At 44.3% G+C, this 25,778-nt stretch overlaps 2 protein-coding genes across 10 annotated transcripts in view; one reads left to right on the forward strand and one right to left on the reverse strand.

Annotated features, from left to right (window-relative positions):
- LOC100526059 (zinc finger protein 11-like) overlaps nt 1–25,778 on the forward strand; it is a 387,036-nt gene that overhangs the window by 215,756 nt on the left and 145,502 nt on the right. The window lies entirely within an intron of this gene.
- LOC110262090 (zinc finger protein 493-like) overlaps nt 1–25,778 on the reverse strand; it is a 60,255-nt gene that overhangs the window by 20,974 nt on the left and 13,503 nt on the right. For 2 of the 9 annotated variants that reach the window (XM_021101273.1, XM_021101266.1), the window contains exon 1: nt 3,550–3,760. The exons of 3 other annotated variants lie outside the window; for them this stretch is intronic. The gene's annotated coding sequence lies outside the window, so the exon portion shown is untranslated. Of the gene's footprint in view, nt 1–2,757; nt 2,943–3,303; nt 3,435–3,549; nt 3,761–25,778 lie in introns of those variants that run through there. 4 more of the 9 variants (XM_021101268.1, XM_021101270.1, XM_021101267.1 and 1 more) reach the window with 4 other exon arrangements.

Here is a 25,778-nt window from a genome sequence, read left to right on the forward strand (position 1 = left end):
CTATCTTCAGAGACCAGGAGCATGAAGCTGTTTCCATCATAGAGCAAATCCTTCTGTTCTTTGTGTGGAACCCAAAAGAGTCAAAGGGATCCTCAGAGAGAACAGGCTGCAGGCATCTCTCACCCTCACTTCACACTCTACGGTGAAGCTTCAGTCACCAACACAGGGTGGCACTGGCAGCAAAACAGCTGCCCAGAGGAGAGGAACACCAGTGAGCCAGAACTAAATCCTCATGGTGGGGTCAGTTAACTTTGGACAAGGGGACAAGGACACACCACAGGGAAGGACAGCCTCCACTGGAAACGGTGCCGGGAATCCTGGCCTCCACCTACCACATGATTTCTCTACTGCACTCAAATCCAACCAAAAACCCAGTTTTCCACATGGAGCCCCTCTTGTATCCCCTGAAGGCAGGCACCCTCAGAACTCAGTCCCACCTAGGAAGCATCTCCCCATATTTCCTCAGTTCTCCTTACATTGTCCTCCCAGGGTCATCTCCATTGTCAGGAAACCCAGCTCCTGTCTGCACAGACAGAGCCCCCTGAGGTCCTGAAGCCAAAACCCCCATGAATCCAAAGATGATGGAGCATTGATAGAAGAGAGGGGGGCTGACAGGTACCACCTAGCACCCAGGGGGATCCAGAGCAGACACAACCTCTCCCAGCTGCCTGCAGAGACCCCTGCCACCGCGAAGCCCCTGTAGGCATCCTGGGTCACAGAAGAAAGCCTGCCAGACCCCACCTCACCTCCCCTCTGTGGAAAGTATAGGCCTCAACCCCTCCTCACAGTCAATGGACACAGCGCCCCCTCCTGGTGGAATGCATGAAAACCTTCCATTTCAGATAGTCACACTGAAATGGAGACAATATCCCACCACTTCTCCAAAACGAGTTAAGGAATGATTCCTTGGCGACCATTGGGTATGAAATGAACACAGGCACAACTATACAACTTACACCCAATTCACTCTCAAGTACTCACAGACACTTTTCAATGCAACCTATTAAAAGTATACATTACAGAAGAAAATCACCCTGAGATTTCAGTGTTCACACACAACACAAAAAGGCAGACCAGAAAAACAAACAAGGAACACTGGGGACTTTACAAAAGTAAAGATTTCTACTTGGTTAGAAGACCTTCATTTAGAAAGCCAAAAGCCAACTATCATTCAACTAGACTGCATACTGCCCCTTCATACACCCACTGCATCCTAGCCTTCCCTCTGCTTCCATCTCAAAGTGCCTTCTCTTTGTCATGTTTGATAGGTTCACATTTATTCACACTTCATGACATACGCAAAAAAAAAAAATTTAAGGGAAATACAAGAGCTTATTCATTCCAGCATTACTGAGTTTTGTCAGTGAGAACAGACAAAACACAAATCGAGAGGTAGCCAAACCTGACAGAACTAGGTCTGCATCCAAGTGGACCACTTAACTAGCTAGATGTCCTTGCCAGATTAACTTCTGGGATTCAGTTCTCAAGAATGGAGGGCACATGTCATAGTACATGGCATTTAACACATTGACAATACAACTTGAGACTATCTCATAAAACCTCAAAAGCTGGAGTGCGCTGGTGGCCTAGGATCTAGCATTGTCACTGCTGTGGCTCAGATCACTGCTATGGTGCAGGTTCCACGCCTGGCCTGCGAGCTTACACATGCCTAAACAAAACAAACAAACAAAAATCCCCTCAAACACTCTTAGGAAAAAAACAACAAAAAAAAAGCACTGATATTTAACCTAAAAGCTGCTGTCTCAGAAAAGCTGCCCAAATCCTCAGTGGCAAGCAAAAGACACTAACTTACACAGTTCTTTCCAAGCCAATCTCCCTACCCACCAATACTACTTGTTATATAAGAGCTAAGGACTAAGGCTTCACTGATTTTCAAACTTCAGTACTTTCAAATGGTTACCTGTGAGTAGGCTAAGGGAAGACGGGGAATGAATGGGACTTGGGGGGAGGTTGAAGTGAGAGGCCAGAGATCAGAGAATGAAAGCTGATGGATGTTTTAAGATCTTGCCCTGGGAGTTCCCGTGGTGGCACAGGCGAAACAAATCCAACTGGCAACCATGAGGTTGCAGGTTCAACGAAAGTGCAAGTTCAATCCCTGGCTTTGCTCAGTGGCTTAAGGATCTGGCATTGCTGAGAGCTGTTGTGGAGGTCCCACATGTTGCTCGGTTCTGGCATTGCTGTGGCAGTGGTGGTGAAGGCCAGCACTTGTAGCTCTGATTTGACCCTGAGCCTGGGAACCTCTATATGCCAGGGGTGTGGCCCTAAAAAGCAAAAGAAAGAAAGAAAGAAAGAAAAATAAAAATTTTGCCCTGGATGTCACATTGTGGCTCAGCAGTAACAACCCAACTAGTATCCATGAGGATGTGGGCTCTCCTTGGGCTCCCTCAGAGGATTAAGGATTAAGCATTGCCAAGAGCTATGATCCAGGGAGAAGAGGCTGGATCCTGTGTTGTTGCGGCTGCAATGCAGGCCCGAAGCTGAGCTCCAATTTGACTCTAGCCTAGGATATTTCATATACCGCTGGAGTGGCCCTAAAAAGAGGAAAAAAAAAAAAAAAAAAAGCCCTGGCCAATTTCACACAGCCAATAAATGCCAGAGCATTTAAAGGAAGAAAAATAATAATACCTTTAAGACTGGATTTTTTTTTTTTTTTTTTTTTTTTTTTTTTTTTAAGGCCGCACCTCCAGTACTGGAGGTTCCCAAGCCAGGGGTGGAACAGGAACTGTAGCCACCAACCTATGCCACAGCCAAGCCACACAATGCTGGATCCAAGACACATCTGCAACCAGCACGACAGCTACCCGGGAACCTTAGGAACCTCAAGGCCAGGGATGGAACCGGCATCCTCATGGATACTAGACAGGGTCAGGGACCGCTCAGCCACGATGGTATCTCCGGAATGGATATATTTAAAAGGGATTCTAAAAAGGGCAAAAACACAAAAAAGAAAAAAAAAATGTTTCGGGTGCAGCCCTAAAGAAGCAAAACACAAAAAATAAAAAAACACAATAAAAAGGATTCTAGGACAATGCAAGGAAAGTAACAAAGCGCTCAAGCACTCCAGGTGTTCTTGTGCCCCCTTTTCCCAAGCACACCCTAAAACCATTCTGCCCAACGAGTCAGAACTAGGTCATTAGGTAAACCAACCATGAAGTGCACAGAACCAGCTTGGCAGTCACTGCTTCTGCCCCAATTCAAGTTGCCCACGTCTCTCCCTGTATGAAAGGCATTTTCTAGTATGATTATCTTCCAACTAAAAACCATCTATTGGTCCTTAATTACCTTCAGAAGGTAACTCTCCCACCTCGGCTTGTATCCTAAATACTTGGGAAGTCTGCAGGGCCACATGCCCAGTTTTCATGTTGCCAGTCGACACTGCAGGCCTGGGGACCCCTGGTCTGCGGAAAACAAAGCTGAACAGGCCCGGCAAGGCAGGCAGTGTAGGATCGGCTGGCCAACCTCCTCTCCACCCTTTCCCTACGTGGAACATCATACCCAAACTGTGGGCCACCGGACTATCTCACTCACCTAGTGCCGACCCCCACTCAGGGCCCCACAGGCTGGGGAGACCCAGGGAAATGCCGCGAGGCCCAGGTCAAATGAACCACAGGCCCTTCCTCCCGACAACCGCTCGAATGCAGAGGCACAGCCCGCAGGCCCAGGGGCGGGAACTACGAGGGCCTGAGGGACAAAGAACCCAGCGGAGGTCCCGGGATGCACTGCGAGGTCCTCGCGCAGTGATTGGCAGTTCCCCCTCCAGCCGGAAGTGGGCAGGGCCGGTCTGTGCTCGCTCACGGACAGAGGCGGGGCCGGAAGAGGGCCCGGAGCCGGAGGGTGGGGAGGGGGCGTTCCTGAAGAGGTCGGAACTAAGTAGGCTTCTGAAGAGCATGCAATTCCGGAGCAGCATTATCCTTCATTATTGCTTTGAGTACCTGAGTAAGTTTTGTTTTTTTTTTTTGCTACTTTTTGGGCCGCTCCCGCGGCATATGGAGGTTCCCAGGCTAGGGGTCGAATCGGAGCTGTAGCCACCGGCCTACGCCAGACCCACAGCAAAGCGGGATCAGAGCAGCGTCTGCAACCTACACCACAGCTCACTGCAACGCCGGATCGTTAACCCACTGAGCAAGGGCAGGGACCGAACCCGCAACCTCATGGTTCCTAGTCGGATTCGTTAACCACTGCACCACGACGGGAACTCCAGTAAATTGAGGATCCAACTAAGGTGGGGTGGGGTGGGTGAAGCGTCAACATCACCTCCTGCTTCTCAGGACTTCCACGGTTCAGGGTGAACAGTGCCTGAGGGGCAGTTCTTTGCCCTTAGCAGACGATCTATTGGCACCTGGGAGCTTGAATGGGTGGACCTGCCCCGCCCTACAGATTTGAGCCCCACCCAGAACTCCCCTGGCTTCAGCCTGAGGAAGTGACAGAGGGTAAAAGGGGTCCAGGAAGCCAGTGAGGAGGCCCTGCAAATGAGAAACTTGGCGCCCTAGGAACCAGGACCTTGGTGTGGCCCTGGGGGAGCAGGCAGGTGCAGGAAGCAGAACAGGTGAAGGCGGCCTTGTGGAGGCGGAATTGACTGGCCAGGAGCTGCTGTGGCAAGATCCTTAAGGCAGAAGTTAGGATGTGGGCTTTATCTATCACTGCAAAGGACATCCAGTGAAGCATTTTTAACCCTTGATGCAGTCTGTCATGTTACATAATATTTGAATTTTGAAAGGGTGACAGGCAAGTGGTGAGATCCTGTTGTATAGTACACATGACTATAGTCAATCGCTTGTGATGGAACATGATGGAGGATAATATGAGAAAATGAATACATGTACATATGTATATATGACTGGGTCACTTTGCGGTACAGCAGAAATTGACAGAACATTGTAAATCAACTACAATTTAAAAATTAAAAACAAAACAAAAGGATGACTGCCTACAGTTCAGGAGATAGTCATTTGGTGCCTTTAAGAGGTCCAAGGAGTTGTGCCTCATGGACAGGCAAATACAGGTGTGAGTGAGAGAATCCTTAGCAGGTAGGTTACAGCTGTGGTTCCTAAACTTTCTGAATTGCTGGTGGCAGGAGCTTCCCTTCTTCTTGTTTGTTCTTGTACTGTGGGGTGAGTGTGTGGTTTTAATTTGTATATATTCCATGGTACAAAATGGGAGTCCCTATCAGAGTTTGGATGTACAAAACTCCTTAAGACAGAAGCCCAATCCCTGTGACCCTGAATCCTGAAGATCAGGGCCTGCTGGGCAGGCTTCAGCTGAATTGAGCAGGATGGAGCCAGCCCACCTGCTGAGTCATTATCTTGCAGTGAATTCTTCCTCTGGACCCATTGCTTTTAAGAATTACTATTGTCTTCCCTACAAGACGACTTCAGAAGGTATCTTGCTTTTGTCCTTACCCCTCCTCTGTAAGAACTGAAAGTGTTCTACATGTATCAGTGATTTAACTTCTGAGGAATGGAATATTTTTTATGTGTGTTGCTCTCTGAGATGCCTTATGGTCTTGAGGTCTGGCTGCTTCAACTTGTTTTAGCACGTTGCTCTTCCTCTCCTTCCCCTTTGTGCATACACGGAAAGACCTGCAATGACACCCACAAACCTTTAGCATGTAGTGTGAAACTTGTATGTGTGGGGACACAGAGACGTGTCTGTGCTCATATAGATATGCATACTTACTATATCTAAGAATGCCTATTTCTGTATCCCACAGAAATGAGATTTAGAGGGAACAAGACTAAACATCCCACTTTGTGTTGTGGATTTGTAAAGCTTAAAAAACAAAAACAAAAAACCCTAAAATATACGGACTTACTTTGCCACCTGGAAAATAACTTTAAAAGGGAAAAAGCTGAGTTTTTTTCTGATATGGTTATCTTCAGAATAGTTAAAATGTTCTGCTTAAATATAATAATAAAAGAAAGAAATTTATTGTATGCAGGTATTTTTCCTCTTTAAAAAAATTAGTAAATAGTACTTTCCAAAGGTGCTTGAAATGAGATGAGAGAAACTTGGGAGGGAATGGATGCAAACTTGTTGAATGGAGTGGGAGTTGTACATACAGAGAAATACAAAGCGTTCTGGTTAAGTAAACTGAAGTGGGGATCTCTATGCTGCCTCCAAGAGGAGATGTTAACAGAACACACAGTGAGGCCAAACAACAAGCATTGCAGTTTGGAGCAGTGAAAGGTTTATTCCAGGGCTAAGCAAGGAGAATGAGTTTCTGGTACTCAAAACCCCCGAACTTCTCAATGGTTTGGGGGAGAAGTTCTTTACAGGTAAAAGATGCGGTGAGGTCTCTAGGGTGGATGACTTTCTTCCCATGGGTTGGTAACAAGCTTGAGAGAAATCTTTTGCTCATCTTGAGGTTACCATCCTCTACATGGGTGGGGACCTTAGTTCCTCCTGAAGAGCTGGAAAACACTCAGTTATGTACAGTCCTTGAGCAGGAACCAGAACCCAGTATTTCTCAAGGCTGCTCTATTGTTTCTTGACTGCAAGGGGTCAAGAAACAAGAGTTTTGGCATTCCCTCTCTTCCCTGATTAGCAAAACCCATTGAGCAGAAGCTTTTCTTCACTTTTTCATTTGCGGGTCACAAACATATTTTTTATTCCATTATAAAATATGTGGCTTCAATAAGGAGTTTATATCTCCTATTGCACCCTAGTGCTTGAGAACACATTTTGGAAGGCACATAGCTTTGTATTCCAACTGTATATACTTAGCTGTGGGATTGTAGATTTCTCTCATTTTCTTCATTCCTGTTTCCTCATCTAGAAATGGGCAGAATGATACTTAATTTCATAAAGTTCTTGGGAAAGCACTTTGCAGAGACAGAACCTCTTCTTTCCTCCCTCCTTCTCTACCTTTTTAACAGGTGTACTTCTTTGTTGTTGTTGCCTTTTTTATTTTTTAGAGCCCACCCCACTGCATAGGAGAGTTCCCAGGCCAGGGGTTGAATCTGAGCTGTAGTTGCCAGCCTACACCACAGCCACAGCAAGCCAGATCAGAGCTACCTCTATGGCCTACCCCAGAGCGTAAGGCCATGCTGGATCGTTAACCCAGTGAGTGAGACGAGGGATCAAACACACATCCTCAGATACTACTTGAGGTTGTTACCTCTGAGCCATGGCAGGAATTCCCTAAAGGTATACTTTCAAAACAAAATTAAACATAAAGAATAAACAAAGAATGAGGCTCAGACACTCTAGGAACACAACTCCAAAAATGTCAATATGAATAACGGTCATTTACAATATCATTACAAAGAAGTATTTAACAGAAAACACTATTTTTAAAAAATCAGATTGCAACTTTAGAACTTTTCTTATTTTTCAAAGCGAATCTTATTAAAATGTTTGTTCCAAATGCTGAAGAATTGGAATTATTTTTGCTTTGGTTTACTTGAAGTATTTGAAATTTTCATGACATGGCTCAGTTTGTGCAAGTTCTATTTAGCTGAGCATAACAGAGTTGTGAAACACAAAACTCTTTGTAGAGTGCACTGGAAAGAAGAAAATGGTGTGCAAACTGACATACTAACACAAACTCACAGGAAACGTTACATTGAAAGTAGAAAAAAATGAGAAATGTCTATATATCAAAATAATCTTTGCTTTTACTTGATACTGAGTTGAAAGCTTTGAAGAATATTATATGGCTGCTTGCATAGCAAGTGCCACAAAATAGTTGATATATGGTATTGTGAGAACTTGCAAAAGAAAAGTGTCATAATCATCTTAAAAGTGTCAAGTCAGGAGATGCTGCAGTTAGTTCTTGTGGATTCTTAGTGTACAATCAGATGACTTCATTCTGGAGGACATTGATATGACGTTTCTGCAGAGCAGTTGACAGGGGCCAGAGCCTCCAATTCTTAACCCCACTGTCTCTTGCCAAGACTCCTCAGGATACAATTATATTATTTTATAGTAGGATGAGAATTGATATACTAAAGAATCCATGGAGTTCCTATTGTGGCCCAGCTGAAATGAATCCCACTAGGAACCATGAGGTTGCGGGTTCAATCCCTGGCATTACTCACTTGTGTGTGGTTAAGGATCCGGTGTTGCCATGAGCTGCAGTGTAGGCCACAGACGCAGCTTGGATCTGGCATTGCTGTGGCTCTGGCATAGGCTGGCAGCAACAGCTCCATTAGACCCCTAGCCTGGGAACCTCCATAAGCTGTGGGTGTGGCCCTACACACAAAAAAAGAATCCATGGCTAGAATCCAGTGTTCTCTCCAGGATCACTCTGGCCTCATGGAAGCCCAGGATGGAAGATGGGATATTGATCTGGAGTTTGGGGAGTGAAGGCATGTGGTGAAGGGAGAACAAAGGGTAGAAATAGAGGACAGAGTTCAGGCTATGATGTGTGAAAACAAGGATCTAGTTATTGACAGAACTAGAATTCTTAATTTCTTTCTTTGGCCTCAGGCTCTGACATTGCTCTGCTCACCCTCTATGTATTTAAAAGCTTGCTATTTTGTTCATCATGCATTATTTTGATGTTTCATTTGTTTTCCAAAAATAGCATTAAGGAGTTCCCATGTGGCATGGGGGTCAAGTTTCAGCATTGTCTCTGTAATGGTGATGGTTCAACCACTGGCCGTGGAATTTCCCCAAGCCACAGGTGTAGCCTCCCCTCAAAGAAAAAGGCATTAAAAGTGTTGTGACTTATCTTGATTACTGACATTTTGGGCATAGCCTTTAATGTTGTGCCCACATATTCTAGTACTGACTCAGGGAAGAAGAGTGAAGATGGTGATGGCAATGCAGGTGCCTCATACCCCTGAGAGAAAAGTTATTCTCCTTCCCCTTCTTTTTGAAGTGAATACTTCAAAATTGAAGAGCCTGGAGTCCTTCTTTGTCCTTCTCCTGGACTTAGTTACACCCTAAGCACAATCACCCATAAGCTTAAGATTAGGCACCCTGAGCATAATTGCCTGTGGGTTAAAAATGATTAGCATATGGTTTTTTTCAGGAACTTTCCTAGTCAGTTCTACTCTCTGCTCAACATGCCCTTTTCACAAGTACTGTTATTCTGGGCAATAACCCAGAAGACCACCATCATGATCAGGCTGAGATCAGCTGACTGCAGCTTTGATGACTAGGATTCCCCCAAAGAAAGAAGACTGCGTGTCTGTCCCAATCCTGATTCCTGTCTGAAAACCTCTTTTTCTCCTTTTTACTATAAAACACTTTGCAGTTCTTTCCAAGGGGGTGGGAGAAGGCACAGTCTTTAAGGCATTAGCCTGCTGTGGCCCTCCTTTGCCTGGCAAAGCAATAGAGCTATTTCTCCTTTACCCAAAACTCTGTCTCTGCATTTCAATTTGGCATCAAAGGAACCAAAGCCTTCACTGGTTTCAGAGTTTGGAAAGGCCTGAGCCCAGAAAGAACCAATCACACTTATACCTTTTCCTTGGTCCACTTCACTCTGCCTGCTCCATGGCCTCAAACTGGGGTGACACCATTACTTCTGATGCCCTTCGCCATCTTTTCTTTTTCTTTTTTGGTCATGTTAGGGCCACATCTGTGGGCCACAGCCACAGCAATGCTAGATCTGAGCTATGTCTGTGACCTACACCACAGCTCATGGCAATGCCAGATCCTTAACCCACTGAGATAGGTCAGGGATGGAACCCACATCCTCATAGATGCTAGTCATATTCCTTACTGCTGAGCTATGATGGGAACTCCTGCCCTTCACCATCTTGATTAACTCTATAACATTTCCTTTCCTTTGTGTCCTAAACATGTTAGAAATTGCAAAGGACTTTTATTAGAAAAATAATAAAACCATCACCAAGTCAAAGAGGAGGTAAAGTTCAAAGGACTCATAATTTGACACTCTTGATCTCACCCTTGACCTTGCCAGTGAATCAGATGGGGCTTCACTGTCATGGACTTGTTCAGGAATGCCACTTTTAGCATACATGCCCACTCCTTGTTGAGTTTTTATACTTTTTGAGAATATCTTTGCCTTTCCCCTGGCAATCATGAATCAAGTAAAAGATCTGCAGTGGCAGAGTGTATAGCAAAATTATGTGTCTTAAATGCCCCAATGAGGAGGAGCAATGGAAATAAAGAGGAGTACCCTGCTGTGTTCTAGTCAGAACCTTTCTTATGCAAATAAGGACAACTAGGTGCTCTAGTCACACTGGGTGTTTTATTGAAAAATTGCTAAAGTTGTTTGAGTAGAAATCGATAACCATGTAATTACCTGACAATTGTATGGCTGGTTTTTAACTTTTTCTGTGACTGTGAGAATCTGTACTTGTAAAAGTGTAGGCTTGTGTTCCATAAGATGCATCTGAACTGTTTATTCTAAACAGTTTATTCTGAACTCAATAAAATATTGGGCGGTTTTGGTGTAAATTATATAAAAAAGTACATACCTGTTTTCAACAAATATAATTGTTAAGCTCATGTCTCTACTGAAATGCTCTTGTGGAAAGGCATTATAATTCATCCAGAAAAATCATTTAGTTTCCTTGGAATATCCACTTTAAATAATGAAATAGCACATTTCATAAAATAGCTTTCGTTTGCATGTAAATTGGACTACAGTATTTTTACAAACACCTTGCATCCAAAAGACATTGTGAATAAGCTGTGAAAAGGAGACAAAGGTTCAGGATTTCAGAACTTCTCTTTCAACTTCTTTCTGTATTAATCCCAACCCTTTCTTTTGGCAAAATAGAGGTTAAGTGTTTTTCTTCTCCCACTCTAGAATATTTACAAAGTAAAATATCTAGTCAGGATGATGCTGGAAAGATGATACCAGAATCCAGGTTCTTGTTCAAGTCAGTCAAAGAATGATCTCCATGAACAAACAGGCAGCAAGCAAGCAAGCAAAGTCTTTATTAAAGGAAAGCAGATATCACCCAGAGTTGCTGGGAGGGGGGAGAAGAGCCCCCCTTCCTTATTGTCCTATAGGGATTTTTATCTCTTAAAGGTGGGGAGGGGCACCAATGTGAGGTCCAGAAAGATGTGGTTTTCTCTCATTGGCCTTGTTCAATTACCTATATCAGTCCTTGTCCAATAGGGCTTTTGGGCTTGGAAATGTCCCCAAAGTTTTGTGCTTTTCTTTGTCCTTTTCTTTCCTTAGATTAAGTCCCCATTCCTCTCATTCCTTTTTTTTTTTTTTTTTTTTTTTTTTTCTTTTTGTCTTTTCCAGAGCTACACCAGTGGCATATGGAGGTTCCCAGGCTAGGGGTCTAAAGCGAGCTGTAGCTGCAGGCCTATGTCATAGCTCCAGCAATGCCAGATCTGTGACCTACACCATAGCTCAGGGCAATGCTGGATCCTTAACCCACTGAGCGAGGCCAGGGATTGAACCTGTGTCCTCATGGTTCCTAGTTGGATTTGTTAACCACTGAGATACAATGGAACTCCCCCTCTCATTCCTTTCTTATCAGTTGAGGAGTGGGCTAGAGATTCATGTTTTCTATAGTAAACAAAGTCTGTGGGGAATGGGCATTTCTTACCATGAAACAAGGCCTGTGGAGACATTACTCCCTGGAGCCCTCAAGTCATATATGTTAATCAGTGGCCATATCAAAGAATGCATTGAAGTTCATGCTCCTACACTGACTCCCTGAGTTACTATTCTGCCTCAAGTTTGTGAATGTATAAATTTCAGACCTGGAATTAACATACAGTAAAATAATCAAAGCTTTTGGGCACTGAGCTAACACTTTTTGCATAAATACAGATTAAGGGCATATTGAGCAAACTGGGAACAACTAATTATCAGTACAAGTCCTTCTGGGATAATCATATCCTCAAATTCCCCCTGTCTTTGTATTTCCTTGTCTCACCACCATAAGTGGAATAACATCAAAGTGAGGTCTCGCAGAATGGTGAGAACTCCTATATTTGAAACACTGCCCAAATTCTAAATGTCAATTTTACGTTGCCCATTCTAAGAAGCTCTTTATACAAATGAAACAAAGACATAGAACAGAAACTCTAAGGAAATCAAACTTTCTTTTCTTAGGACTACACGTTGGGAAATATGTTCAGAAATGAACATTTCTGTTGTATAAAAAGAACTATAATTAGTAGTTTCTCTCTCTCTCTCTCTCTCTCTTTTCTTTTGTTCTACCCAAAAGAGAATAGAGTTTTGTTGTAGAACTCCCAGAAATCACCTCAGAGGACAGTCAGGGAAGATGGGGGACAGCTTTATTATGCCAGTGGACCCCCAGGGAATTGCTTCCCAATCATAGACCCCAAACAAAGTGGGGAGATACATTTATAGTGCTTGCTTATGAGCCTAACATGCTACATTAATGTCTAGTTACATGCAGGGTACAGGAAGGTGTATAGCTCTAAAGAATGCCTTATATTGTTACTTCAATGAGGTTTCAAGCACAATCTGGCTATTACTGAATTTCTTTAGAACAATTGGGGTCCAGAGTTTTCCAAGTCCTAATGACTTTGTTCTTCTCAGAGCCCTCCATGAGTCACCTTAAGTTCACCAAGATAGATGGTGGCAGCAAGATGGCTTCACTCTTGCCAAGCTCCTTATTCCCTTTAGCACACCCCTATAATTTCTGCCCACTTTGGAGCTTTAAGTCCTTCTGCCAGCAGGCAGTTGATGTTCTATGCCAGTCATTTTAAATGTAGATGTGTTTTTTGTTGTGTTTGTGGAGGAAGGGGAGCATGACCTCTTACTCCTCTGCCATCTTACTCCCCAATGAGTATTTTAGATGTTCTTGTATGACTTTTTATTTTATTTCACTTCATTTTATTTTTGTCTTTTTGTCTTTTCTAGGGCCGCAGCTGAGGCTTATGGAGGTTCCAGGGTAGGGAGTCTAATTGGAGCTATAGCCACTGGCCTATGCCAGAGCCACAGCAATGCAGGATCTCAGCCATGTCTGTGACCTACACCACACCTCATGGCAACACCGGATCCTTAACCCACTGAGCAAGGCCAGGGATCGAACCTGCAACCTCATGGTTCCTAGTCAGAATCTTTAACCACTGAGTTAGGATGAGAACCTCTTTTTTGAGTTTAATTGGGTGTTATTAAAAGTAACAAATACTTTCATAAACATTAAAGCCTCTTATATCAAATCAGTAGCAATGAATAGCTTCTTTCATAGTCTCTCTATATAAATAAGCAATGAAGCAAGTATGTTTACCCTATACTGCAAAGCCAAATAGTCAATGCAATTGATTTCAGATTTCAGATTAAAAACACAATCAGGAGTTCCCATCATGGCTCAGCCAATAACAATCTGACTAGTAACCATGAGGACTTGCTGGTTCTATCCCTGGCCTCGCTAGGAAAGGGCCCTAGACACCATCCAGTCTATTACCTCCTTTTGTGGGGAATAGGGAAGAGGACCAAGCAAAGTCAAGGAACTTCCCTCAAGGTTACCCAGTGAGCTAGTGACAGTGCTGAGACAAAGTCAGGTCTCTTGACTCTACTTCTTGATGGGAAAGAATTTTGTGTTACATGGCCGTCACTAAGAAGGGGTCTGTGCACTCAGAACCTGACCCCCACCCTGGCACCATTAGCCAGATGAAGATATCAGGAGGAGTTCCTGAATTACCTCGGAGCAAGCCCCCCTGGGTGTATCCCTGTGGTCAGGGTGGACAAGAGACACAGCCATGTAAGGGACAGAAATGCAGATGCGAAAAGAGACAGGGAGATTATGCATTGCTTTCCATATTAAAAAAATTTTACTTTTGGAAGTTCCCATTGTGGCTCAATGGTAAGAAATCTGACTAGTATCCATGAGCATGTATCCTGGCTTGGCTCAGTGGGTTAAGGATGCATTGTTACTGTGAGCTCTGGTGGATGTTGCAGACAAGGCTTGGATCCCAAGTTGCTGTGGCTGTGGTGTACCCTGGCTGCTGCAGCTCTCTGATTCAAGCCCTAGCCTGGGAACCTCCATATGCCTCAGGTGCAGCTCCAAAAAGAACAAAATCGTAGAGTTTGGGGAGACTGAGGCTTGAGATCTCTCTTTCATCTGCTTTCCACCCCTCTGTCCTAAAAGAAGTCGAAAGAAATGCTGGGTTTTCAAATGACATAGAATGTAGATGGCTTTAAGAATTCTTCTCATAAATACATATCAGAAAAACACAACGAGGATACCACCTAAGGAATTTTCACAGATTAAACCAGCCCATCCCACCCATACAGCCCAGCACCAAGGTTAAGAACTAGAACACAACCAGCACCCCCTTGTGTCCGCTTCCAGGTGCTGTTCCTTCCCCAGCCTCCCAAGGGTAAGCTCTTTGGCGATGTCCATCGTGTCGATTAGCTTTGCCTGCTTTTCTGTTTTAAATATAGTAAAGCCTACTTCTAACTCTTCAGGAATAGGTTAAAACAAAGAACCAAATCTGACTATGATCCATGAGGATGCAGATCCTGGCCTTTCTCAGTGGGTGGGGGATGCAGCATTGCCATGTGCTGTGCTGTAGGCGGACAGCTGTGGCTCCAATTGGACCCCAAGGCTGAGAACTTCCAGATGCCTCAGATAGGACCCTAAAAAAAAAAGCAAGAAAAAATAAAGACCATGTTGCCTTAATGGTACTATATATCACATCATGAGTATACAAAGAAATAAAATATAGCTATGTTTTATATATTATAGTAAATGTATATCCCCCTACACAAAATATGTGTATGATGGACTTAAGCCTAAGTTGAGTTTTCTTCACTTTGGAAACTTAGTTCTACTTGCAGAGTGTGTAATAATTCTTTTTGCAGATATTTAGTGAAAGCAGCTTCTGTCTATCCTGTTTGGAATCTAAAATATCTTTGCAGCATACATTCTTTTGTTTGTTCTCAGTTACATATCCACATACTTATGTGTTCACTTACCTAGTGATTTCAGGCTAACTTTATTACTGTGTAGCTGTAATGTATTTAAAGTATATTATTTGAAGATAATAGCAAGAGAATATTCGTTGTTTTTTAGGTGACTTCACAAAAACATAATCCCTTCTTAAATATATTTCACTCTGGTTACTTTTTTTTTCTTTTGTCTTTTTGTCTTTTTGCCTTTTGAGGGCCACTCCCATGGCATTTGGAGGTTCCAAGCTAGAGGTCTAATTGGAGCTGTAGCCACTGGTCTATGCCAGAGCCACAGCTATGCAGGTTCCCAGCGGCATCTGCAAACTACACCACAGCTCAGGGCAAAGCTGGATCCTTAACCCACTGAGCAAGAACAGGGATCAAACCCACAACCTCATGGTTCCTAGTTGGATTCGTTAGCCACTGAGCCATGATGGGAACTCCAGGATACTTTTTTTTTTTTTTTAATAGTGGTGTTGGGTACCGAATGCCACAATTTTCTCCACACTACCAATAATATCAAAATGTGAGATGAATTCTAACATGCCTGATCTTAACAAAATTATAAGCAACTATCACCAGAGCCATTCAAAATCTTGTTAGTGTATCTACAGTTCTGCAGAATAGTGCCAATTTATAATTAAAATCCTTGAGAGTTTGAAATTGACCGCTCAGTCTCCCCTGTAAATTCCAGGGTACCATATGTGTGATTTTCTTCTAAGTTCTCAGCTCAAACCATGGCTCCTAGGCAGGTTTTATCTTACTCAGGAGACACATGGTGGAATATCTCTCCTCTCGCTCCTGCTCTGGCTTAGCCATTCCTTTGGCCTCAAGATACCCCTTTACATTGATTAGTAATACTTTGCAGGAGGAGTGGAGACCATCCGAATGAGGACAAGCAAAGCCTATTTATTCAGAGCTTGCTGAAGCGAGGGAGTTGGCCACCATCACCTGTGTTTGATAGGGGACCAAAGGTGGGTGTGGTTGTGGTTGTGAAAACTCTGTGTGTGTGGCGGGGGGAGAAACTGCAGGTATAATGTACTGGCGGGTCATTGGTCTGGGAAAGTTGGTGGTGGGTTGCCTGGAAGTGAGGCTTCCTGTGTGACTGGTTTGGCAAACAAGCATGGCTTTCTCTGGACAGCCTTGAACTAGAATCAAGGGAAGGAGAGGCAAATATTAGGGCAGCTGACACTTATTGACCAAAACTTCACCATGTGAGACCAATTGTTGCAGAGGTTGTTGTTGGCTTCCCAGACTAGTTATGGCAGAGTTGGGGGATCAGAATTCTATTTTAATATATGGCCTGGCCATGGTCCATTTGTAAATTGAGTTTCCCAGCTCCAGACCTTTTCATCTTCAATTCGCCCCAGCCATGCCTAACTGCTGTCTACCAACTCCCTCCCATCCGCTCTTGCTTCTCTTTATAGCTTCATACTGCTCTAATGCCTTTTAGCTATTGCCCTGCTCCTAGGATTAACATGAAGTTCTTAGTGTGACAAAACTGTGCAGGATAAAGCACTTCTGTCTTTCCAAACCTGTCTAATTCACTGTGGCTATCGGTGAGTTTGTCACATTTGTTGTTTTCTTCTACACTGCAGAGTTACTTTCTCTGCTCAGGAGCTAGGATTTTTTTCTTTCCTTCCCTCCACCAAGTTTTTTTTTTTTTTTTTTTTGAATTCCTACTCAATTAGGACTTTGAGCATATGTCACTGTGTGTGTGTGTGTGTGTGTGCCTGTGTGTGTATGTCCTAGCAGCATATGAGATCTCTCATTACCCTGGTCCGAGTAACTTTGAGAGGTTAGTTTGAAGCTCATTTGGTTTCACATTTTGGTTTTTATCGAAGTCCTGTTAGAGCCTTCAGCTTCACACTTATTCCCCACTTGTTCTCTAGCAGCAATGTTTTTACATATACAAAAATGTATATCTATAGATATGTCATAATACATCTTCTTTAAACTCATGTTGAATGCTTTTATTACTCTGCCTCACCACAGTTGCCTCCCTACTACTTAGTTGCATTTATTCATAGATATGAAGGTAATCATTTTGCGTGACTTAGTGTATTTCATTGTATGGGCATCTTAATTTGTTCAATTTGAATCTATTGATGGATATTTAGTTAGTTTTATGCTGTTTTGAACAGTGGCACGCTGAATATGTATGCTTCCGCCTGAACACTTGTACACTTACTTTCTTACAAAACATTTCTAGAAGTCAAATCACTAGGACATGCATATTTTTAACTTTCGGAGATAAAATTCATATTGCCAATAATTTACCCATGTAAGGTGTACATTTCAATGGCTTTGACTAGATTCATGTAGTTGTGCAGCCACCGTCATAAGCAATTTCAGAAAATTTCCTCACTCCATAAGAAAAAAAGCTATACCCATGAACCTCATGTCTCCCTAACTCTTTAGTTCTAGACAACTATGAATCTACTTTCTGTCTCTATGGTTTTGCCCATCTGCACATTTCTTATGAATAGATTTACAATAATATTCCTTTTGAGATTGGTTTTTCACTTAGCTTAATCTTTTCTAGACCCATCCACATATTAGGATGAATAGTTCAATCGTCATTTAAAAACATAATATTTAACATAAAAACCTTGTATTCCTACAACTTACTCCCTCATTGTCTTCACTGCCCCCCTCCCCAGTGAGAATCAAGTTGGGGGACCCCAAGGTGGGGGAGGAGGGGTTAGGGTAGAAATAAGGGGCACATCCTCTGAGGAACAAGGTATGTTCCAGGACAAGGGTGGAGTTCAAAGTCCTGGTCCCCACAACAACACAAATGAAAACTTCAGGTAAGACCACAAACACCTGACCCTTGACCCAGTGACTCCAGGATGCTCAACTAGCCCCCCCTCCCTCCCCACCCCCACCATGTGTGCCCTATTCTATTGGGGGCTGGGGCTTCAGTGTACCCACCTGAGGGGAAGGAAGGGCTGGGTTTGGGGATACTTTGGGGAGGAGGGGCTGCGGGGTGGAATGGGATGATCCATGGTGCAACACAGTCCCCCTCCAGAATATGTAGAAGCCTATTGAGATAGGAAGGCAGAAGGTGTGTTGGGACATCACTGAAGAGCTACAGCACCCCTGGCTCCCTGCCCCTCTTCCCTCTTCTTGGAAGGCTACCCCTGCCAGAGTCCTACTTCAGGCAGACCAGGGCTTCCTGAAGGATGAGCGGCATCAGCAAAACAATGGACACAGACCTGATGCTTCTGCAGAACTGCTCGCTTATTGTTTGAATCAACCAAGCTTATATACAATTTTTTTATTTCCTATGGCATACGTCATGCGTCATACCTCTGGTGATATTTTTTAACTTTCCACTCCGTCAAATGTTACCTTATGACCTGGTACATGACCAGGTACATTTGTGAACACAAACAATGCTCTTTTTGGTACTTTCCACTTGACTTTTTAGAATTAAATGTACTCATATTAATGATCTAATTTTTTTTGTCTCTTTTTTTGTTTGTTTGTTTTTTGTTTTGCTATTTCTTGGGCCGCTCCCGCAGCATATGGAGGTTCCCAGGCTAGGGGTCCAATCGGAGCTGTAGTCTCCGGCCTACGCCAGAGCCACAGCAACGCGAGATCCGAGCCACGTCTGCAACCTACACCACTGCTCACGGGAACGCCGGATTGTTAACCCACTGAGCAAGGGCAGGGAACGAACCCGCAACCTCATGGTTCCTAGTCGGATTCGTTAACCACTGCGCCACAACGGGAACTCCCTAATGATCTAAATTTGTAGGTAGCAAAAGCATGAACTTATTAGCTTTACAATTTAAAGTATTATTATGTGCCTAAAACCTGAGGCCAAACTATATTCTATTAGTAAAGCTTAATCATATATATCAAAGGTTATTTTGATTCTCAAAGAACTAGAAACCACAGCACTGACACTCCTTGAGGTTGGGCCAACAGGCCTGGCATAGCAATATACAATTGACCGAAAGTAGGTAAATTCCTGACCTGTATACAATTATGTGGTGCAAACCGCACAAGTTTTCCTATAATTAAGGCCCAATATCTATCCTATTCAGCAACTAGTCCCCAGCAAAAAAAGAGCTACCTGCTGGAGCATGGAGAGACCTGTGCCTCAAGCCTCTCTTTTGTCTCCAGGGTTTTCCACAGGTTAAACAGTAACAGTCTAAATATGAAAGCATTCTATTAGGGTCTCTATAGAAAAAAGGGAGGAAACTCAGAAGTGGATGATGATCATAGAACAAGGGGGTAGTAGGAATTTGTGTGTAAACACTAAGCCCCGACGTGTACCCTCCCAGGTGTCTTTTTTCAGGGAACTTTATTTGACAGCAATTTCCCAGCTCTCACAGTTTTTATTAACAGCATAAGCAGGCAGAGAAGAAGAAGTAGGACCGTGGCTTCCCCAGACATGCTGTGCAGTCTGGGGTCCTCAGTCTCCTGGACTTTGTCAGCAGGCAGACTTTCACCGACGGCTCCCAGCATACCTCCAGTAACCTGCCTCTTCACTTCTCTCCTCTGACCCCATGAAGCCCATCTCCTCCTTGTGGACAGATGGAGGCGACCAGACCCGAAGGCTGGAGGCGGGCATGGCCCCACTCCCCTCCTTGCTGCTGCCCCAGACAGGGGACTCTCTTGGGCTGCAAGGCTGGCCCAAAGGGCTGCCCCCAGGTCCCAGCCTTCCCCCAAACTGGGTCCCGGCCCCGGCCCTGCCCCTGCCTCACAGTGTCCCAGGTGGCACATGAAGCTGCCTTGCCACATGAACTTCTTGGCACAGATGCCACACTTGTAGGGATTGAGGCCTGTGTGAGTCTTCCTGTGCTCTATCAGGTGAACTTGAACTTCTCCTTACACATGGAGCAGTCAAAAGGCTGCAGGTTGAGGTGCCTGCTCACTTGCTGATCATGCATCCTCTTGTGGGAGAGGACTTCCTGCAGTGGCACAGAAAGATCTTCTATCCATCCCTACCATGTGTCCCTCCAGGGGTCCCACCAGTGCCACCTGGCCTGCCCAGGGCTCCTGACGGTGCACCCCCCATCATCACCACCCCGTGTTCAGATTGGTTCCCTGGCGGCTGGCCTGAAGCCTGTGAGGAGGAGGAGGAAGTGAATGAAGAGGATGGGAAGACTAGGATCTGGTTGCCCTGCATGTCCAGTGGAACCAGGGGCCTAGGGGGGTGGATGGGAGTGTCAGAAGAAGGGGTTGCCCCCCCGAATCCTCAAGCTCTGCCGCAGGACCCCCATCCTCATAAGGGTCAAAGTCATTGGAGGACTCCCAGAAATTGACCTGCTTCTCGCCCTTGTCTGGCGGCTCAGACAGGGTCCGGACAAACACTAGTACTAAGCGTGCCTCAGGTTCTCCCCGTGGTGGATCCTGGGAGCCACCCCCCAGCTCTTCACTTTCATCATCCTCCCAGGTCAACACCAAGTCTTCTCCTCACTCTCTTCCAGGTCTGAGTCTTGGGGAGCCAGGGGTGCTGGTGTGGGGCAGGTTCCACCCCGCTTCATGTACACCCAGGGTTTCTGTGGCACGATGCTGGGGGGTGCACAGGCGGGCCACCGGAGCCCAGCCCCTGGGACCATCGCCCCCATCCCCCATCCCCGCTATCATCACACCGCTCATCTGCCTCCAGCATCAGCTTCCCAGAGGTAGCCCCTCCACTGCCAAACACAGAGGCTGGGAACACGTAGCCGCCACCTCCGGTGCTCCCCACTCCTCACTGCAGAAGCGCAAAAGCCTCTTGGGAGGAAGAGGAGCAATCAGTCAACTCCCAGGGGCTGAAGTAGTTGCTGCTGCTGGGGGACTGATTGTTGCTGGCCTGGCTGGAGGCATGGGAGCGCACAGAGCCCACAGCAGCAGGGGTACTCTTCCCCCACTCCCAGGGAGACCCCAGCAGCAGGGACAGTGACTGACGTGGCTGCAGCAGTGGTGATGGTGGTGGTGGTGGCTGAGGCCCAACCCTCTCAGAGGAGTTCAGTGCACTTGTCCATAATGTGCCACATCTGGAGCACAGACCCCACTGTGAGGAAGTCGACAATGGCAGCAGTGGCCATGCAGAGCCGGCCAGTGTAAGCTGAAGCCAGGACAGTCTTGAAGTAAGATATGCCCTTGAGTAAGAGCTGGTCATGGAAACTAGGGGAAGACGCAGCCAGGACGAGAAGATGAGCACTGAATTCCGTTCCCCGCACTCAGATGGACACATCACAGAGCTGTCCCTGCAGCCGCTGCTGATTGAGGCACTCCAGGAGGGCACTGGTCACCTCGGGGAAGGGCACATGTACCACCACAGCTGCAGGCAGAGGCAGGGGTGGGTGGGGGGCGGTGATAGAGGCGGAGGACGCGTGGCCCCACCCAGAGACAGAGGCAAAGGCTCCAAGGCGTGGAGGGGAAGGGTACCTCCCCAGCCACAGAACTAGGGAAGGAGAACGACCGGGGTGGTCTTGGGCTACCGGTCCCCCTACCGCCCCCCCCTCCCGGCCCTCACTGGGAGGGCATAGATGAAGCCCAGGCCCCTTCCACCACCATCTTGGGCCGACTCCCCAGGATGAATTTTTAAATTGCTGAATAAATGTCCATTGTAGAGAAAAATTACGTTTTGCTTATCCAGTCCATTATTTCTTTCCACTATGTGGTCATTAAGAGTAATTCTGCTCTGTTTATTCATGCACAAGTTTCTGTTTGAACGTATGTTATCAGTTGTCTTGGGTTTATACCCAAGAGCCAAATTTCAGGATTATATGGGTATTCCATGTTTAACTTATTGAGGAACCACCAATCTAGTTTTCACAGTGTTTGCAGCAATTTACATTCCTAAGAGCAATATATAAGGGTCCCAATTTCTCTCTGTCTTCAGCAGGGCCTGTTATGAGAGCCATCTGGAGTCAATGTGAAGTGGTATCTCACTGTGATTTTGATTTACATTTCCTTAATGACTAATGATGTTGAGCATCTTTTCGTGTACTCTGTCCATTTGTGTGTCTTCGTTGGGGAAATGTCTATCCAAATCCTTTCCCCATTTTTGTCACCAATTGACTTACTTGTCTTTTTATTGTTGAGTTGTAAAAATTCTTTATATATTTTGAATGCATAGTCCTCCTCAGATATATGATTTGCAAATTGGTTTCTTCCATTCTCTTGGTGGTCCTTTCACTTTCTTGATATAGTTCTTTGATCACAAAACTTCTTTAGCTTTGTTAAAGTCTGCTTTTTCTATTTTTTCTTTGGTCACTTATGTTTACATGTCATGTTAAAACAACATTGACCAAAACAAAAACAGAAACAAAATCAACATTGACCAATGCAAGGTCACAACTATTTATATTAATATTTCCTTCTAAGAATTCTATAGTTTTGTCACTTATATTTATGTCTACGGTCCATTTTGAGTGAAGTTTTGTATATGGTGTGAGGAAGGGGTCCAGCTTCTTTTGCATGTGGATGAACTCACTAGTTGTTCTAGCACCATTTGTTGACATCACTATTCTTCCTCCCATTGAACTGCCTTGGCTGTACTGTCAAAAATCTGTTGACCACAAAGTTACAGTCATTTACATTTATTTCTGGACTCTCAGTTCAATATCATTGATCTATTTATTAATCCTTGAACCAGTCCTATGACAATCATAGTGATTATTGCCATTGTATAGCACGTTTTTACATCAGGATGCATGAGTTGTGAGTGCCCCAGTTTTATAGTTATTTGAGATTGTTTTGGCTATTTGGGTTCCTTTGAATTTCCACATGAATTTTAATACCAGCCCTTCAGTTTCTGCAGTGAGCCAGCTGTAATTTGAATAGCATTTTGTTTACTCTGTAGATCAATATGTGAAGCATTTCCATCTTGATATATAAGTTTTCCAATACACAAACATGGACCTTGAACAATATGAGTTTGAACGAGGTGAGTCTACTTAGGTGGATTTTTTTCACTAAATAAGTACCATAGTACTAGACAATACATGTGGATGTGGAACCTCAGATACAGAGGGCTGACTGTATAAAGTTATATGCAGATTTTTAACTCTGTGAAAGGTCAGTGTCCCAAATCTCCACATAATTTCATAGTCAAGCATATTCTCGGAGTTCCTGTCATGGCTCAGTGATAAACCAACCTGACTAGCATCCATGAGGATGCAGGTTTGATCCCTGGCATCACTCAGTGGGTTAAGGATCTGGCATTGCCGTGGCTGTGGTGTAGGCTGGTGGCTACAGATCCGACTGGATCCCTAGTCTGGGAACCTCCATATGCAGTGGGTGCAACCCTAAAAAGGCCAAAAAAAAAAAAAAAAGAGAGAGAGAGAGACAATGGTATTCTGATCTAATTTATTTTGACAATACTTTATAATTTTCAGAATTTAAAAATTACTTCATGAATTTTATTACATTTATAGGTGTACAACACTCATCACAACCAAATTTCACAGCATTTCTATCCCAAACCCACAGTGCATCCCCCCACCCCCCAACCTGTCTCATTTGGAAACCATACATTTTTTAAAGTCTGTGAGTCAGTATCTGTTCTGCAAAGATGTTCATGTGTCCTTTTTTTAGATTCCACATGTAAGTGATAGTGTTTGATGTTGGTGTCTCATTGTCTGACTGACTTCACTTAGCATGATAATTTCTAGATCCATCCCTGTTGCTACAAATGTCAGTATTTCTTTCCTTTCAATGGCTGAGTAATTTTCCATTGTTATCTGTACCACTTCTTCTTGATCCACTCCTCTGTCGATGGACATTTAGGTTGTTTCCATGTCTTGGCTATTGAAAATAGTGCTGCAGTGAACATTGGAATACATGTGTCTTTTCGAGTCTTACAGTGTGTAGGGCTCCATTTACTCCACACCCTCTCCAGCACTTACTGTTTGTAGACATTTTGATGATGGCCATTCTGGCTGGTGTAAGGTGGTACCTCACAGTGGTTTTGATTTGCATTTCTCTTGTAATGAGTGATGTTCAACATGTTTTCCTGTGTTTTTTTGGCCATCTGTATGTCCTCTTTGGAGAATTGTCTGTTTAGGTCTTCTGCCCATTTTTGGATGGGGGTGTTTGGTTTTTTTTGGTATTGAGCAGTAGGAGGTGTTTATAAATTTTGGAGCTCAATCCCTTGTCAGTTGATTCATTTGCAAAGATTTTCTCCCATTCTGTGGGTTGTCTTTTCATTTTGTTTAGGGCTTCCTTTGCTGTGCAGAAACTTTTCAGTTTAATTAAATCACATTTGTTTATTTTTGTTTTTATTGTCATGACTCTAAGAGGTGTATCTGAGAGGATGTTGCTGTGGTGTATTTTTTGGAGAGTGTTTGGCCTATGTTTTCCTCTAAGAGTTTTAAAGCGTGTGGTCTTATATCTAGGTCTTTCATCCATTTGGAGTTTATTTTTGTGTATGGCGTTAGGAAGTGATGTAATTTCATGCTTTTCCATGTGGCTGTCCAGTTTTACCAGCACCACGTATGTCAGGGATGGTGCACAGATGGCCCTCTTGGGGCTCTTTGGGTATGAAATTTGCGTCACTAGAGTGGGAGCCACTGGCAGGAGAAGCAGAGCTTGTTCCATTCCCCCACCCCCTGCTGTGACTCTTCCTGCTCTGAGTTCTCTGTAGCTCTAAGGCTGCTGCTGCTCCCCATCTGTTGCTAGGCAGCCACTCCTTCTCTTCAGCATCCCCAAACAATGGTGCCTAGTCTCTAATCCTGTGTGGGTTGCCTCAGCTTCCACCCTCAAATGTGGTCCCCTATGCTCTAATTCCTTCAGGCTGTTTCTGCATGGCCAACCCTCATCTCTCTTTGTGTCTAACCTCTAAGGCCAGAGTTTTAGTTCCCGACATTTGCACTGGCATCTGGTTGCCACTATAGCACTGATGGTTTGTGGATTGTTTCCATTTTAACTGCTTCACACCAATTGCTCTGTTCTCCTCCAGTACTCTAAAGTTCCTCCTCTGTCCAGGCCGACCTCCTCACTGGTGCTGGAGCTTCCCAGAGCGCAGGAGCTTTTCCTCTTTCCAACTCCTTCCTAGGGGTGACTGTCCTGTCTCCCTTCTCCCCCCTCTCTCTTTTTCTTCTTTCTTTTGTCCTTTATGGTTTCATGAAGGTTTTCTTACCCTATCCTAATCCTGAGATCTTTTGTCAAGTGTTTAGCAACTGTTCTGTGTGAAGAGTTCCACATGTAGATATATTCTCAATGTATTTCCAGGAATCAGTGAGCCACATGTCCTACTCATCCACCATCCTCCTCCAGACTCCCCCCCTTTTTTTTTCTTTTAGTATCTTGAGTATATTTTGCCACTCCCTTCTAGCCTGCAGCTTTTCTGTAGAGAAATGAGCTAAAAGCCTTATGGGGGTTCCCTTGTAATTAATGCTTTGCTTTTCTCTTGCTGCCTTTAGAAGTCTTTGTTTATCTTTCACTTTTGCTGTTTTAAAAAAAGTGTATGGCTTTGGTATAGGTCTGTTTGGGTGTGTCTTGTTGGGGACCCTCTGTTCCCCATGTACTGGCATATCTCTTTCCTTCTTTAGATTTGGGAAGATTTTAGGCTTCAAGTACATTTTCAACACCTTTTTGACTCTCCTCAATTTCTGGGAACTTAGCCATGCAGAGATCAACATGTTTTGTATTATCCCATATATCGCTTATGTTGTTTTCTTTTCTTCTTCTTTCTTCTTCTTTTTTTAATTTTTTTTGCTGTTCATTTGGCTGTCTGTCTGCTGTCATGCTTGGGTGATTTCCATTTTTTGAGTTCCAGGTCACATTGTTCATTCTGCTATTCATTGCCTTTCACTCTGCTTTTATCATGGCAAAGGAGTTTTCTAATTTTTCCTGGCTCCTCCTTACAGTTTCTAGGTCCTTTTTACAATAATCCACATTTCTGTTGATAGCCTGTCTTAATTGCTTTGGTATGTTCATTACCTCCTTTTGAAGTCAGTGTCTATTAGACAGTTTCATTGTTTGCTCCTTCAGGGGAGGTCTC

The sequence above is a fragment of the Sus scrofa genome, chromosome 8 (genome assembly GCF_000003025.6).
Source record: "Sus scrofa isolate TJ Tabasco breed Duroc chromosome 8, Sscrofa11.1, whole genome shotgun sequence".
Taxonomy (NCBI): domain Eukaryota; kingdom Metazoa; phylum Chordata; class Mammalia; order Artiodactyla; family Suidae; genus Sus; species Sus scrofa.